General features: G+C 47.4%; 1 pseudogene; it reads right to left on the reverse strand.

Moving 5' to 3' along the window:
• Positions 1 to 6,467: 6,467 nt before the first annotated feature.
• LOC124719147 lies at positions 6,468 to 6,585 on the reverse strand (annotated as a pseudogene).
• Positions 6,586 to 14,193: the final 7,608 nt, after the last annotated feature.

The following is a 14,193-nucleotide window of genomic DNA, read 5'->3' on the forward strand; positions in this document are numbered from 1 at the left end:
ATGACGGTTTGGATGAACCGTGCACTATTCAGTGTCCCCTCGACGATCACCAGTGGTGTACGGCCAGTGTAGGAGATCGCTCCCCACACCATGATGCCGGGTGTTGGCCCTGTGTGCCTCGGTCGTATGCAGTCCTGATTGTGGAGCTCACCTGCACGGCGTCAAACACGCCATCATTGGCACCAAGGCAGAAGCGACTCTCATCGCTGAAGACGACACGTCTCCATTCGTCCCTCCATTCACGCCTGTCGCGACACCACTGGAAGCGGGCTGCACGATGTTGGGGCGTGAGCGGAAGACGGCCTAACGGAGTGCGGGACCGTAGCCCAGCTTCATGGAGACGGTTGCGAATGGTCCTCGCCGATACCCCAGGAGCAACAGTGTCCCTAATTTGCTGGGAAGTGGCGGTGCGGTCCCCTACGGCACTGCGTAGGATCCTACGGTCTTGGCGTGCATCCGTGCGTCGCTGCGGTCCGGTCCCAGGTCGACGGGCACGTGCACCTTCCGCCGACCACTGGCGACAACATCGATGTACTGTGGAGACCTCACGCCCCACGTGTTGAGCAATTTGGCGGTACGTCCACCAGGCCTCCCGCATGCCCACTATACGCCCTCGCTCAAAGTCCGTCAACTGCACATACGGTTCACGTCCACGCTGTCGCGGCATGCTACCAGTGTTAAAGACTGCGATGGAGCTCCGTATGCCACGGCAAACTGGCTGACACTGACGGCGGCGGTGCACAAATGCTGCGCAGCTAGCGCCATTCGACGGCCAACACCGCGGTTCCTGGTGTAACCGCTGTGCCGTGCGTGTGATCATTGCTTGTACAGCCCTCTCGCAGTGTCCGGAGCAAGTATGGTGGGTCTGACACACCGGTGTCAATGTGTTCTTTTTTCCATTTCCAGGAGTGTATCTGGCAGCATGCGTACGGAACGATCTGATGTGGAATGATCATATAAAATTAATTGTTGATAAGGCGGGTGCCAGGTTGAGATTCATTGGGAGAGTCATCAGAAAATGTTGTCCATCAACAAAGGAGGTGGCTTACAAAACACTCGTTCGACCTATACTTGAGTATTGCTCATCAGTGTGGGATCCGTACCAGATCGGGTTGACGGAGGAGATAGAGAAGACCCAAAGACGAGCGGCACGTTTCGTCACAGGGTTATTTGGTAACCGTGATAGCGTCACGGAGATGTTTAACAAACACAAGTGGCAGACTCTGCAAGAGAGGCGCTCTGCATCGCGGTCTAGCTTGCTGTCCAGGTTTCGAGAGGTGGCGTTTCTTGATGAGGTATCGAATATATTGCTTCCCCCTACTTATACCTCCAGAGGAGATCACGAATGTAAAATTAGAGAGATTCGAGCGCGCACGGAAGCTTTCCGGTAGTCGTTCTTCCCGCGAACCATACGCGACTGGAACAGAAAAGAGGTAATGAGAGTGGCACGTAAAGTGCCCTCCGCCACACACCGTTGGGTGGCTTGCGGAGTATAAATGTAATCTTTGGCGCCCAGAATCGAGCTCAAGTTACTGGTAAAGACAGTACACTCTGTCGGGAACACGAAGTAAGACGCCGGCCGGTGTGGCCGTGCGGTTCTAGGCGCTTCAGTCTGGAACCGAACGACCGCTACGGTCGCAGGTTCGAATCCAGCCTCGGGCATGGATGTGTGTGCTGTCCTTAGGTTAGTTAGGTTTAAGTAGTTCGAAGTTCTAGGGGACTGATGATCTCAGATGTTAAGTCCCATAGTGCTCAGAGCCATTTGAACCATTTGAACGAAGTAAGATGGCTTGGGGAATACCGAATTAAATGACTAAATCCACTGATCGAGACTCTAAATTCGCGTGCTTAGCTTTAGCGCAGATTACAAAAATTACCATTTGATTTTAATTTAGTTTCAACTCTCGGAGGGCGCGATCGCTCCCTCCGCCCCCCCCCCCCCCCCCCTCCCACACACACACACACACACACACTTTAGTCCAACGTTGTCTGTATGCATTTTGCGGAGCAACGGGACACTTGAGCTAAGTGATGGACAATCCCGCAAAAATACAGGACGTCGTCTGGTAGCTCCTGTGTATGTGTGAGATGTGGCCATCCAGCCATCCTCTCTTAGCTCAGCTCAGGTCGGGTCGGCTGTGGGCAGAATACGGTGTGTTACAAAAGGTACGGCCAAACTTTCAGGAAACATTCATCACACACAAATAAAGAAAAAATGTTATGTGGACGTGTGTCCGGAAACGCTTAATTTCCATGTTAGAGCTCATTTTAGTTTCGTCAGTAAGTACTGTACTTCCTCGATTCACCGACAGTTGGCCCAACTGAAGGAAGGTAATTGTGACTTCGGTGCTTGTGTTGACATGCGACTCATTGCTCTACAGTACTAGCATCAAGCACATCAGTACGTAGCATCAACAGGTTAGTGTTCATCACGAACGTGGTTTTGCAGTCAGTGCAATGTTTAGAAATGCGGAGATGGCAGATGCCCATTTGATGTATGGATTAGCACGGGGCAATAGCCGTGGCGCGGTACGTTTGTATCGAGACAGATTTCCAAAAGGAAGGTGTCCCGACAGGAAGATGTTCGAAGCAATTGATCGGCGTCTTAGGCAGCACGGAACATTCCAACCTATGACTCGCGACTGGGGAAGATCTAGAACGACGAGGACATCTGCAATGGACGAGGCAATTCTTCGTGCAGTTGACGATAACCCTAATGTCAGCGTCAGAGAAGTTGCTGCTGTAGAAGGTAACGTTGACCACGTCACTGTATGGAGAGTGCTACGGGAGAACCAGTTGTTTCCGTACCATGTACAGCGTGTGCAGGCACTATCAGCAGCTGATTGGCCTCCACGGGTACACTTCTGCGAATGGTTCATCCAACAATGTGTCAATCCTCATTTCAGTGCAAATGTTCTCTTTACGGATGAGGCTTCATTCCAACGTGATCAAATTGTAAATTTTCACAATCAACATGTGTGGGCTGACGAGAATCCGCACGCAATTGTGCAATCACGTCATCAACACAGATTGTCTGTGAACGTTTGGGCAGGCATTGTTGGTGATGTCTCGATTGGGCCCCATGTTCTTCCACCTACGCTCAATGGAGCACGTTATCATGATTTCATACGGGATACTCTACCTGTGCTGCCAGAGCATGTGCCTTTACAAGTACGACACAACATGTGGTTCATGCACGATGGAGCTCCTGCACATTTCAGTCGAAGTGCTCGTACGCTTCTCGACAACAGATTCGGTGACCGATGGATTGGTAGAGGCGGACCAATTCCATGGCCTCCACGCTCTCCTGACCTCAACCATCTTGACTTTCATTTATTGGGCATTTCAAAGCTCTTGTCTACGCAACCCCGGTACCAAATGTAGAGACTCTTCGTGCTCGTACTGGGGGCGGCTGTGGGACAATACGCCATTCTCCAGGGCTGCATCAACGGATCAGGGATTCCATGCGACGGAGGGTGGATGCATGTATCCTCGCTAACGATTTTGAACATTTCCTGTAACAAAGTGTTTGAAGTCATGCTGGTACGTTCTGTTGCTGTGTGTTTCCATTCCATGAGTAATGTGATTTGAAGAGCAGTAATAAAATGAGCTCTAACATGGAAAGTAAACGTTTCCGGACACATGTCCACATAACATATTTTCTTTCTTTGTGTGTGAGGAATGTTTCCTGAAAGTATGGCCGTACCTTTTTGTAACACCCTGTATACAGCAGTAGACTTGCTCTCCTATCCTCTCCTCTAGTGGAGCTGCCCGCCTCGCCCACACAGAGTTGCCAGCTCTCTGCGCTCCGTATAAGAACCGCCCAGAAGCTCCGCGCCGCGCCGTCAGCTGTGCTGCGCGCCGATCAATACTCGGCGGCACACTGGCGAGCTTGCGGCGCCGGCCGCCAGGGGCGCCACAGGACGGGACGGGCCCGCCCCTGGCGGTGGGCGGGGCGCCGGGCCGACCAATCGCGAGCCGCCGCCCGCCGGCTGCGATCTGCCGCAAAGCGGCCGTTTGTCGCCGGCGCGCTGCCTCTGCGGTCACAGCTCCGGCGGCGAGGCGGAGATGCCTCAAAGTGCTCCCGCCCCTCTCTCAACGTGAGGCAAATTAACACTACAGTAACGAGAACACCTTACAACTCCATTTACTAGAGGCAGGCCCGTAACAATTCACTACATTCCGAAACTCAACAGGGCATGGTAGAGGGATGCCAGTGGCGTAACGTACGCACTACGGCCCCGAATTCAAAAATAAAAAAACGGGGACCCTAAAATAAAATGAGTCATGAGGCAGCTGCTGGTCAGTGTAGTTTGGTGAGGATATGAAGATAACTCTGGGTCACAGTTTCTGACGCGAAGAGTGAGAGATATAGATAGATACCACCCACGAGAAAGAGAGAGAGAGAGAGAGAGAGAGAGAGAGATGGAGTATTGAGAGCTTGGAACTTGGAGTTGTCTGTTCTCTCTGCTCACTAGGTGTCCCAGTACATGCTTAATTGCCGAAATATGTGTTACGCGACCTAATCAACATTTTTAAATGATTGAACTAATGTATCTGACCAACCTCTTACAGCACAGGAACCTTACGTACCATTAATTTCATTATTTCATCCGGCGCGTTGCTTTCCCTTGAATAAAAATCATGGATGAATAGGCGTGTATTCATCTGTATGTCGACTCAAAGAGGCATAAGTGTATAGGACAGCACGCTTACCAATATGTTCCAAAACGCCGCACATAAAAACAGAATTTTTCCAGGGCTATGAGTGACAGAAAGGTAGGGTCATGTGTACTGCGTAGCCCACGGGATAGGGACCATTTGTATACCCAACAGAAGATCATTTCCTAAAGTACAGCGCGCATCTCGTGGTCGTGCGGTAGCGTTCGCGCTTCCCACGCCCGGGTTCCCGGGTTCGATTCCCGGCGGGGTCAGGGATTTTCTCTGCCTCGTGATGGCTGGGTGTTGTGTGCTGTCCATAGGTTAGTTAGGTTTAAGTAGTTCTAAGTTCTAGGGGACTGATGACCATAGCCGTTAAGTCCCATAGTGCTCAGAGCCATTTGAACCATTTGAACCTAAAGTACAAGGTATGAATATTACATACGTTCTTCAGCTTAATCAAATGGAGGAAATGGGTTGGTTCTAATGATCTTGAGGTTGAAGCTCTTTTGTCCGTGTTTGCTTTAACAATACACATGTTTCTGGATGGGGACCGCCTGTAGCTAAACAAAGTTTTGTTTTTTATCCAAAACATGATTCACTGCAGTTGCAGCATCATCAGTGGGCTTTTATTTTATACCTTTTTACCTCGTGGTGTCTTTTTCCTGAGGTATTATGTTTTTATAATGTCTGTTTTCTTCCCCGCTGGTCCCGGCAGAGGTTCGAGTCCTCCCTCGGAATGGGTGTGTGTGTGTTTGTCCTTAGGATAATTTAGGTTAAGTAGTGTGTAAGCTTAGAGGCTGATGACCTCAGCAGTTGTTCCGTTTTCTTCCACTGTTTGTCATGTTTTCTCTTTTCCTCATCTACTTCATTGTTTACCAGTTGTATATTGAGCTTTCACTGTCACTTACCAGCTGGTAAACAGTGACAGTGACAACTCAATATACACCTGGTAAAGAGTGAAGTAAATGAGGAAAAAAGAAAACATGACAGCCGGCCGCTGTGTCCGAGTGGTTGTAGACGCTTCAGTCCGGAACCACGCGGCTGCTACGGTCGCAGGTTCGAATCCTGCCTCGGGCATGGATGTGTGTGATGTCCTTAGATTAATTAGGTTTAAGTAGTTCTAAGTCTAAGGGACTAATGACCTCAGACGTTGTCCCATAGTGCTTAGAGCCATCTGAACCATTTTTGAAACCATGACAAACTGTGAAAGAAAACGGTTACTATAAAAACATAATATCTGAGGAAAACCACACCATGTGGTAAAAAGCCATAAAATAAAACCCCACTGATGATGCTGCAAGTGCACTGAAACATGTTTCAGATAAAAAAACCAAACTGTGTTTAGCTACAGACGGATGCCATCCAAAAACAAGTGTATAGTGGGTTGGTTCTTTTGCATTTCATGTGGTCGACAGTGCTTGATGGAGCCACCATTACTTCCTTACAAAACGTGAAAAAAGCGTTTTTTTACCATTTTTCCTATTATAACCGAGCCGCACATTCTAAGACGTCTATGCACAGCAAGTGGCTGAAACATTTACGATAAGTTGCTAAGAACCCCAACTCGAACAACGTTGAAAATTTTGTTGGTATCTTTACCTATTTTTGAGATACTCCGTTCGAACAGACCTTGGAAGGCCCAACGTTACCGACGACCGGCCGCCATGTCATCTTCAGCCCACAGGCGCCACTGGATGCGGATATGAAGGGGCATGTGGTCAGCACATCCCTCTCCAGGCCCTATGTCACTTAACGAGATCGGAGCCGCTGCTTCTCAATGAAGTAGCTTCTCAGTTTGCGCCTCTTGCCAACAGCGCTCGGCAGACCAAATGGTCACCCACCCAAGTTCTAGCCCAGTCCGACAGTGCTTAACTCCAGTGATCTGACGGGAACCGGTGTTACCACTGCGGCAAGGCCGTTGGCATTTTTCAGATACAGAGGTTCCAAATTACCCCACTTGTAGACGTCAAATTCGGTGTGAGACAAAATAGTAGTCTATAAAGCAAGTAGCATGGAGAAAGTATCTCTGTTATCATCATAAGTAGTCTGGTAACATAACTATAACATAAAGAGTCGAGGGGCATGAAAGGGAAGCAGTGGTTGGGAAAGGAGTGAGACAGGGTTGTAGCCTCTCCCCGATGTTATTCAATATGTATATTGAGCAAGCAGTAAAGGAAACCAAAGAAAAATTCGGAGTAGATATTAAAATTCATGTAGAAGAGGTAAAAACTTTGAGGTTCGCTTATGACGATGGAGGGTAAAAATCGTAGAGGGAGACCAAGAGATGAATACACTAAGCAGATTCAGAAGGATGTAGGTTGCGGTAGGTACTGGGAGATGAAGAAGCTTCCACAGGATAGAGTAGCATGGAGAGCTGAATCAAACCAGTCTCAGGACTGAAGACCACAACAACAAACAAACTATAATTACAGCAGGCAGAAGTAGAACCACATGTCAAAAGCCTAAATCACCACCTTTGGAATCACGGACAGCTGTAAGACGTGCAGGGAGAGGGTCAAGGAGGTTCTGGAAGGTACCAACAGGGATGTGTAGTCATGCCGATTCGAGTGGGTTTTGGAAGGGACCAAACAGTGAAGTCATCGGTCCCATCGTATTAGGGAAGGATGGAGAAGGAGGTCGCCCATGCCCTTTCAAAGGAACCATCCCAGCAACTCCCTGAAGCGATTTATGGAAATGGAAATCATGGAAAACCTAAATCAGGGTTGCCAGGTGCGGGTTTGAACTGAACCCTCCCAAATGCGACTCCAGTATTCTGAGTGGTTCGGGGAAGGGACCAAACAGTGAGGGCATCGTTCTCATCGTATTAGGGAAGGATGGGGAAGGAGGTCCCCCATGCCCTTTCAAAGGAACCATCCCAGCAATTCCCTGAAGCGATTTATGGAAATGGAAATCATGAAAACCTAAATCAGGGTTGCCAGGCGCGGGTTTGAACTGAACCCTCCCAAATGCGACTCCAGTATGCTGAGTGGTTCGGGGAAGGGACCAAACAGTGAGGTCATCGGTCCCATCGTATTGGGGAAGGATGGGGAAGGAAGTCGCCCATGCCCTGAAGTGATTTAGTGAAATCATGGTAAACCTACATCAGGGTTTCCAGGCGCGGGTTCGAACTCAACCCTCCCAAATGCGACTCCAGTATGCTGAGTGGCTCGGGGAAGGGACCAAACAGTGAGGTCATCGGTCCCATCGTATTGGGGAAGGATGGGGAAGGAAGTCGCCCATGCACTTTCAAAGGAACCATCCCAGCAATTCCGTGAAGCGATTTATGGAAATGGAAATCATGGAAAACCTAAATCAGGGTTGCCAGGCGCGGGTTTGAACTGAACCCTCCCAAATGCGACTCCAGTATTCTGAGTGGTTCGGGGAAGGGACCAAACAGTGAGGGCATCGTTCTCATCGTATTAGGGAAGGATGGGGAAGGAGGTCCCCCATGCCCTTTCAAAGGAACCATCCCAGCAATTCCCTGAAGCGATTTATGGAAATGGAAATCATGAAAACCTAAATCAGGGTTGCCAGGCGCGGGTTTGAACTGAACCCTCCCAAATGCGACTCCAGTATGCTGAGTGGTTCGGGGAAGGGACCAAACAGTGAGGTCATCGGTCCCATCGTATTGGGGAAGGATGGGGAAGGAAGTCGCCCATGCCCTGAAGTGATTTAGTGAAATCACGGTAAACCTAAATCAGGGTTTCCAGGCGCGGGTTCGAACTCAACCCTCCCAAATGCGACTCCAGTATGCTGAGTGGCTCGGGGAAGGGACCAAACAGTGAGGTCATCGGTCCCATCGTATTGGGGAAGGATGGGGAAGGAAGTCGCCCATGCACTTTCAAAGGAACCATCCCAGCAATTCCGTGAAGCGATTTATGGAAATGGAAATCATGGAAAACCTAAATCAGGGTTGCCAGGCGCGGGTTTGAACTGAACCCTCCCAAATGCGACTCCAGTATTCTGAGTGGTTCGGGGAAGGGACTAAACAGTGAGGTCATCGTATTAGGGAAGGATGGGGAAGGAAGTAGCCCATGCCCTTTCAAAGGAACCGCCCTGGCATTTAGTGAAAACACGGAAAACCTAAATCAGGGTGGCCGGACGCAGTTTTTGAACCGTCGTCCTCCCGAATGCGACTCCAGCGTGCTACCACTGCGCCACCTCGCTCGGTGACTCCAGTCCCTTGGCCAGCTAGGCTAGGTTTCTCGGTTGAAGATCCATGGCGGATACAGGTCAATCGAGGTGATTCCGCAGAATCCCGATTCGATTTGAATCTGAGAAGTTTGGCGGCCAGCAGAGTACGGTAAACTCATCCCGGTGCTCTCCAACCCCCTCCAGACTACGCACTGACCCTGTTAGCTGTACGACACTGTTAGCTGTGTGACACGTTGCGTTGTGCTCCTGGAAGATGTGCAACGCTGAGGTTTTCTCCATACCCTTACACGCACATACGCTCGATGCAAATTCAAACGAGACTCGTCCGATGATGCAATAAGTTTCCAAACATCAACAGGTCAATCTCGGTGTTGACGGGCCCAGGCGAAGGGTGAAGCTTTGTGTCGTGCAGTCATCAGTTGTGCGACTGGATTCGTGATTTCCCGTCAGAAAGGCCACAGTTCGTAGTAATAGACGGAAAGGCATCGAATAAAACAGAAGTAATATCCGGCGTTCCCCAAGGAAGTGTTATAGGCGCTCTATTGTTCTTGATCTCTATTAACGACGTAGGAGAGAATCTCAGTAGCCCTCTAAGATTGTTTGCAGATGATGCTGTCATTTACCGTCTTGTAAAGTCATCAGATGACCAAAAAGAATTGCGAAATGGTTTAGATAAGATATCTGTATGGTGCGAAAAGTGGCAATTGACCCTGAATAAATAAAAGTGAAGTTATTCACATGACTACTAAAAGAAATCCGCTAAATTTCGATTACGGGATAAGTCGCACAAATCTGAAGGCTGTAAATTCAGCTAAATTCTTAGCGATTTCAGTTACAAATAACCTACACTGGAACGCTCAAATAGATAATGTTGTGGGTGGAGTAAACCAAAGACTGCGATTCATTGGCAGAACACTAAGAAGACTGCTTACACCACGCTTGTCCGCCATATTCTGGAGTACTGCTGTGCGGTGCGGGATCCGTATCAGGTGGGACTGACGGATGACATCGAAAAAGTTCAGGCTCGCTTTGTACTATCGCGAAATAGGAGAGATTCTGCCACAGACACGATAAGTGAATTGGACTGGCAATCATTAAAACAAAGGCGTTTTTCGTTGCGACGGGATCTTCTCATGAAATTTCAAATCACCAGTTTTCTCCTCCGATTGCGAAAACATTCTGTTGGCGCCCAACTACATAGGGAGAAATGATCATCACGATAAAATAAGAGAAATCAGGGTGTAACGCCGGAAATGCATATCCTCCTATTTCCATCTATTGTACTATTATTTTTTTCCTTATTATCGCTACCTGAATATATGATATTTCTGTGTCTTCACATATTGTAATTGTTTTACTATTTGTATATATATATTTATCCATTTATGTCGATGTATAATTGGTTTGTTGTGTAAAGATTATTTGTATTTTTACGCTGGGTCTTGCCTAGGGAAAACTGCTATCGAACGATTACATCGATAGGTCGTGTGAAGACTCAAAGTGTGTAGGATCTTTGGTAGTGTTAACTCTGCCGCGTGAAGCGCGGGCAGAACAGAGTAGGGGTCTGGCTGGAGTAGCGAGTGGAGCAGGTGTGTTGCGTGAAGCTCCCGCGAGTTGCCGCGCTTTCGGGGTTTGGCAGCATGTAATTGCGCTCGACTCGCGATGATAGTTTCTGTCATGGTGTCGCGGACGGGAAGCATTAGCTGGCGCACATCAAGAGCCCGTTTCGCCTGGTGACCGTGTCGAGAAGAAGGCGCGCCAACATCCAGCTTCTGCAACAGCGACGGCCGACAATGAGTGACTGTCGCCACCTCCTCGATCGACGGCTTCAAACCTTCAATCAACCAACAAGGAAGACTAAAAGCACGTAAAGTTTCAGAACTGTATGGCAGACCTCAGCTTTTCAAATTGTTCCATTTGCCTCGCAAAATTACAGCAACTTAGCATGAACCTCTGTTGCTCATTGTCCCAATTGCATTGCCAAGCAGGGTCCCTTCCTTTTCCGAAATGAACCCGAGTGTCGTTGAAATTCAAACGCCAGCATAATTCCATTTCACTGCTTTAATTTCAAAGTTCAATTCAAGCATTAGCTGGCTACAATAGTTAGATTACACAAGCACAAATTAAGAGTGCGAGTTTTGTTACCGTATTTTAGCTTACCTGTGACTGCAGCTCAGCTTGGTACGTACTAAATTTTACTATTGTTAATTGTTCAGAATCATTTAATTCAAGTTCAAAGTTAATTCTCTTATTTCTAAATTGCGTAGATTCAAGTAGCTTTTGAAATGATTGTTGAGGTAGTCCAAGACTAACCTTATTTTACTGAATGTCGGTGTGCTTCAGAAAGAAAGCTCACTATTAACTTCAGTCACTAAATTAACTTTCGATTTTCTAGTTTTATTAGTCCTTTTGCTAAATTAAGTCAGAGTGTAGCGAAATTTATTACTTCTGACAAACTTTCAGTTTTCACACTACACGTGTCAACCTTCAGTTGCCACGCTTCTAGTGCTAATTATATGTGTAATAACCTTTCTTTTTCAGTTACTATAGTAATTGTCCTTAGGACTGGCGACCGTAATTTCCCCCAAATCTCAAATACCTAATTACCGATAGTTAATTGTTAACGTAACGGCTGCACATTTACTTTCCTTATTAACTTTACCCCTTTTCAAAATTAATTTCCACCAGTTTCATTAGCACATTTCCTTTCATTTAGATGTAACCCTTTCCTCCCTCTTTACCGACAGGTTAACTTCGGTGACGATTGCTTTTCCAAAACTCCCATTAGGTACACGCGGTTTCATTTTTCACTGTCATTAAGGTCGATAAGTGAGGGGGAGGTTACACGTGGCGACCTGGTGACAGGACAATCTTCAAATTTGAGGTTGTTCTGGACACGAATTTTGCATTGTGCAAATCTCGTAACAAAGTACTGGTTACGAAATGGTCGATACGTCAGCGAGAATATTCGTGTGAGGAATCCTAATTAGAGTTGAGATTTGGCAGTTATATTGAAAATTATTAAAATGAGTGAAGGCAACAATTGCCAAAATTTGGTAGACTTGGATACGGAACAATCGGTCGAACAGTGGGAAACGCGCACCGCGGTACCCATTGTTCAGGGGCAGGCGGCTAGCATGAAAGACGCGACCGGCGAAACGCAACAAAGAGCAGAAATGGAATTCCAAACTTTAGAAAATGTTTCGGAATCAGAAGTGAAAATCAAATCTGAATCCCTTGATGACGAATACGGGGGGACAATTAAAGAGGAAGCCGCTACGGAAGTAAAACCGGTAGTTTCCGGGAATTTAACTGATTTATTGAATGTTTTGATTAACGAAATCAAGAGTCAATCGGCCAAGCAAGAAGCTCAGTCTGAAGAAATTGAACGAATGCTAGACAATGAGAACAAAGCTATTAATGTTGTTAACAACAATGTTGAAGTTGTTAACACAAAAATTGATAAAATCAAAGACGATATTGTCGTGATTAATACCGAAATCGGTAACCTTAAACAGGAAATGATAGGCGTTCAGGCGGAAATTGCGAGCATAAATACTCGTTTTAATTCTGAAATTAGCAGAATCGAGAAAAGTGTAGGAGAATCAGTTGCTCCGATCATCGAGAATAAGGTGACGGAACAAATTCAATTAGTGAAAAAAGAGGATCAAAAGAAGGTGGAAACTTTAAAGGCTTTAGTATCCGAAGTAGATACCAAAGTGACGAAGCAGGCTAATACCTGCGAAGAGAAAAAGAGGGAAGTGGAAACGCTTGCGACAACCACTTGCCAAGTGATTACGAGGGTGTCGGAATTAGAAAGGAAACTTGACGAAAAACAGAGCTATGTGCCAATCTGTGCACATAGTTCGGAGTTGTTGACGAAAGAGGAGCGGTTCGACCCCTTGAAAAAAGGCGGTATACACCCGACGGATTTCATTAAAAATTGTGAAAGAGTTTTACCCAGATCATGGACTGATGAGAGAAAAATTAATGCGATTATTGATGTGTTGGCTGGTGATGCCAAGCGTTGGGGCTTAAACCTCAACATTACGAACCTGACTTTTGACGAATTTAAAAATTTGTTTCTGGCTGAATACTGGTCAGAGCAAAAAGAGCAAAGTGTCTGGCGCGAATTTGTCGTATCGAGGCCTTTCGATGCGAATTCGCGCGGTTCAATGAAGGAGTTTTGTGAGGGCTGGATCCGCAGGTTGGAATATTTGCGTGACCGCCGCTCGGAATCCGAAATAGTCTGGGAACTCTACAAGAAGCTTCCAGATGATACAAAACGCTACGTAGGGAGCAATCACAGGACAATCAATGATTTCCTGGGAAGAGTTGAGGACGAGGACTATTGGCGCAATAATCGCGACAGTGGTAGAGGCCGTGGTAACAACAACGGGTACCACAGCAACCACAACAACGATAACCACGGGAATAATGCATACCGCAACCATGGCAGCAATAACAATAATGGTTCGGACCGTAATAACAATCGGTACAATGCAAATAATAACAGGAATGACGGAAACCAGTATCATACTAACGTGATACGGGCTTCACAGAATAGTAATAACGCCAGAGGGTGTGATCAGCCGCCTCAGCAGCATCCGGGGAGCGTATCTGCTGGGACGAGACAGGGAAACCATTAGCCGCGCCGGTGAGGGGCCGACCAGGCGTGGAGAAATTTTGGCGGCCCAATAACAGGAGAAAACCCAGGTGTCGTCGTTATGAAAATTCCGTGTGGAATAATCAACGGCGGGAGAGTGTGCCAGTGTTAGGAGAAAGGAGTGCGCCCACAAGTAGTAGATCAGCTGTATACACGGCAGTAGAAGGTACATTCGCTGTCAGTGAGAACAATTTAAGTAGTGTTCCGGAAATCGATCATAAAGTGGCAGCTGTAATACCCACAGCGGAACTGGAGATTGAGTTTAAGAATGATTCGCAATTGTTGAGAGAAGATCAGATGTCGGATAAAACGTCCGTCATTGAGCGAGGGGATGCAGAGAGGGATGAGGTCTGGTTAAGGCAGTTCGGTCGCTTATACGACGAACTAAGAGATTATAGGGGTCTGAATGGGAGAAGTGTTTATGGGGAGCGCGTGCAGTATTTGCCGCGTCTCGTCCCACAGGAAGATAGTATTTGTGAAGTGATTGAAAGTTCTGGCCCTAACCGGCAGACTTTACCAGAAATAGTTGATGTTAATGGGCAGCACGAGCAAGATTCGTCGTGTTTCGTCCCGCAGGAGTTAGATGTTGAAGGAGTAACGGAAAGTTCTGGCCCTAACCGGCAGACTTTACCGAAAGTTATAGTGGTAGAAGTAGCCGACCCATCCGACGCAAACCTCCAGTTTAAACATTGCGAGAGTATTAAGGGGAA

Source organism: Schistocerca piceifrons, chromosome 10, assembly GCF_021461385.2.
Source record: "Schistocerca piceifrons isolate TAMUIC-IGC-003096 chromosome 10, iqSchPice1.1, whole genome shotgun sequence".
NCBI lineage: Eukaryota > Metazoa > Arthropoda > Insecta > Orthoptera > Acrididae > Schistocerca > Schistocerca piceifrons.